The sequence below is a fragment of the Amphimedon queenslandica genome, unplaced genomic scaffold (genome assembly GCF_000090795.2).
Source record: "Amphimedon queenslandica unplaced genomic scaffold, v1.1 AMPQUscaffold_12941, whole genome shotgun sequence".
NCBI lineage: Eukaryota > Metazoa > Porifera > Demospongiae > Haplosclerida > Niphatidae > Amphimedon > Amphimedon queenslandica.
Genome location: NW_003546823.1, coordinates 52,018 through 55,762, shown reverse-complemented (window position 1 = coordinate 55,762; position 3,745 = coordinate 52,018). Strand labels below are relative to the sequence as shown.

General features: G+C 37.9%; 1 long non-coding RNA gene across 1 annotated transcript; it reads right to left on the bottom strand.

Annotated features, from left to right (window-relative positions):
- Positions 1–293: 293 nt before the first annotated feature.
- LOC109586123 (uncharacterized) lies at positions 294–1,369 on the bottom strand. The gene is made up of 3 exons (XR_002186838.1): positions 1,030–1,369; positions 872–961; positions 294–818 (listed from the first exon to the last, which is right to left on the bottom strand). It is a non-coding gene; the product is annotated as an uncharacterized LOC109586123 (long non-coding RNA).
- Between the last annotated feature and the right edge of the window lie 2,376 nt (positions 1,370–3,745).

Here is a 3,745-nt window from a genome sequence, read left to right as displayed (position 1 = left end):
TTAACAAGACTGTTTCATATTCAGGCTTATGGTAACGGGACAAGTGTTGCTTAAACAAGAAGGTGCACTATAAAACCATTCACGCAACGTCATGAAATCGCGTCCGTTGATCACAGTATAAAAGGAGGTGCCCTGGGCACAATATGGCGGCCAGATTGAATGAAATTTGAAAATAACAAAATGGCTCCCGCACTGGCACTGTTCTTATTATGGCTAAATCACTAGCAAAACGCATTATAAAAACATTAAAATTAGCAAAGGTGAGAGAGTTAACCTACAAGCACAAGTAGAAAGCATAGCAAGGAGAGAAATGGTATAATTGACTTGAAGTAATAATTTTACATTATTATCAAATATTATATTGTATATTCTGAAAAATCTGCCAACAGCCTAAGAAACATGGGCAATGATGCTGTCAGGCAGGTAATAAGTGATAGTGGCAAGGGAATAGCCCTCACTACTACACAGAAAACCAGCCCAAGAACCGCCACCACTGGGACCAGACAGCCCTGCCGACTACCATATATCAGCCACCATCATCAAGTATAAGTGGTTCCAGCAAAAGACCCCAACATGGTCCTCATTCAGATCCTAGTACTGGTAGCAGTTGTAACATTCAACGATCTGGAAGAAGTAAATACAAAAATATTATTCTAAATTTTAAAAAATATAAACATTATAGGGTTGAATAGATATTGGGATGGTGAGGAGCCTCCTGTATCTGTGTACCTCTTCCCAACTGTGCCCAGTGATGCCGACAAAAATATGGCAGTACTGTGATGGTAATATACCAGTACAAGAAAAATGCTAGTACGAGCCTAAAAATATTAATGCCACCATATGATTACTTTACATTACAAATAATACTTACTTCTGTATCTAGTAACTAATAAACTTGAGTTACGATTACAGGACTCACAACTGGGATTGAATCGAAATTCAGCACAAATCACATGACGATCTAAAATTATGAATAGTTTTGATGTTGATAATAATAGTAATAATAATAATAATACTAACAAAGAATACCTGTCTGTAACTGATCGTCCTTCGGTCAACCATACCACACTAACACTAATGTATGTTTCCCAACAGCCGATCCTATATCTATGCACAAAATGGCTACTCTTCGTCCCCATCACCCATACCTTATTTATATATAATCACTAATTTAAACACATTATAACTACCTGAAGTATTGAGCATAGCAGAAGAACTACTAGTATCATGTGATAGAGCCTCAGAATGATTCTCTTTTTTAACTAAATCGGCGAGTAAATGAGACAGCGGTTCCAGCGCCTTCTTTTAGTGCCTAAAGACCCCTTAACTCGATCAAGCCTAACTAGAACTGGTCCTTGTCTTCTTTGAGAGTAAAATGGAAGTCCATTTGGTACCAAAACCCCTTTCTTCCTGCGTTTTTCCTTGAAGAAGCAACACCATCTAGAGCCGACATTTTTACACGTGAATAAAACGGAAGCCACCATGCCCAGGGCCCCGCCTTTTATACCGCACCTTCTCGTTTAAGGCTGGTTTACATAATGACGCATGGTCTTGTGTTGCGACTGGAAGTGCTATATAAATGAATGGCAGGGTGCGTCAATGCGTCAAAATAGATTGCCAAGCCTATTCTGACATTTTGACGTGCATCCCCATTTGTTTCTACAGCACTTCCGGTCGCAACGCAAGTGCACGAAAAGCAATCCGTTTTTATGTAAACCAGCCTTTATTCTTGATGATGATGAAGATGAAGATGAAGAAAAGGTGGCTGAACAAACGGCCGGTTCACCGATTTTTGGCTTTTCTCTTAGACAAGGTCTAGAGCCACGCTGTGGGTACCAATGGAGTCCTCTGGTCAAGATAAGGTCCTCTATAAAGTCTGGTAAGCATAGGAGCTTGTTTTCCCGGTATAGCAAGGCTGCAAAAGTCGTGGTAGCCATTTTGTTTGGGGGTGAATCCTACTTAGTAACGCTACCGCGTTACTAATTCATGGCAATTAAGATTGGTTGTAACAGTGACATATCAACAATAATTGTATTTATACAAGCTGCATAAGGTAAAGCTGCACTGAAACCTTGCTATAATGGACAATTTGGGACAAGGCTGAGGTAAGGTTTTAATGCTGCATTGGGAATGTTCTCTAATACTTCACTGCAAGAATAGAGAAGGGGATTGTATATTCCCAATGAATTACAAAATGCAATAGGTAGACCAGCAGTTGGACAGATGATAACCTTGACAATATTATTCTCTCTCAATCTGATTGTTTTTCCATAATTAGCAGATAAGCAGCAGTACTGGAGATAGAGGGAAGGAGTACGATAGGCAGTATAGTACAGTGACCCATACCTGATGAGGCATTAGCTTCATACAATACGACAATGAAGGAGAAAAGAAAAGCAAAGTAGTGTAAAGACATTCTTGTCAAGCTAAATCTGTTGCCTGCAGCAAGCATAAAGATTCTGTATCAGGGCTGCCTGACTATATTAAAGACTTTGGCAAGAATATAGTGAGTCTAAGAAAAATTAAGGAAATCATTACAGCATAAACAATACATTAGCAGTAATTATGGTAAGCATACCAAGACTGTAATTTGAATCTACATACATCTTCTAGAGTATGCATATTAGTATTCATAGCTGCCTAACAACAGGAGGCTTAGTATTGAATACATATTAAGAAAAATAGGAAAATAACACACATTGTGTTTGAATGGCTACAATTTTCCATGCTATTCATGCCAGCACCATTATCACTATGCATTTTATAAACTCATTGTTGATTCAAATGCATTATAGACAACAAAAGCAATTCCTTTGATTGCAATTTACTTAAAACTCACAATTTACAATCAAAATAATCTCACAAGTCACCAACAAAAACCTGGCCTAAATGAAAACTTGGACAAGTGACATGTATCATCTAATTATTGCAGTTGCTATGAACGGTAATATGGCAACCAGCGAAGGATACAAAAGTAAATTTATATTTCTGGTAAACTTTATGGCTATTCTTTATTTATTGTATGATTATACTGTGGCTAAATCAAAGTAAATATTTATGTTAGTTAGCTGATAATAATACTAACACTTACTACGAAACTAATAATATATAGTGGAACAGTCACATTTTGATCTAAGCAGAAACATTTATGACATGGTTTAATATCATGCATGCACTCAGCGAATATATATTTCAAAAGTATCAATTGGAGTAGCTTCATCAGGATATCCCTCACTGCTACACATCCTCAGCTCAATATCATCAGTAACTGACTCAGGTAAGGTTTTAATGAACCAGGGGATTCTAGAACTGGAGCAACAAGGAGACTCACGTGAACCACATTGCTGACCATCCCACATTATGTCATCAGGAAAAAACTTATTAGTGCTAATAGTCAAACTTGTTGCTCCTGATTCACAGTAGTAATCATTACCAACATATGACAGAGTAGTAGCTGTTGTACCAGTATTACAGGGACATGAATGTGCAGACAAATCCTCTTCATATCCTCCAACAACATAAGTCCAGATATGCTGACGTGGATTGCTTCCATGAGTAATTGATAAACCATCAACATAAGCACCATCAATGTTGTCAGAACCTCTGTTGTTTGGATAAATACCATCTGGATGCCCAAACTGATATCCTCTGGCCTGTCCACAGACTTTAGTATAGTTCAATCCAATGGCTGAAAAGAATGTTGCACTACATCCGTTTCCTAATCCCTGAGATTTATCACATAGCG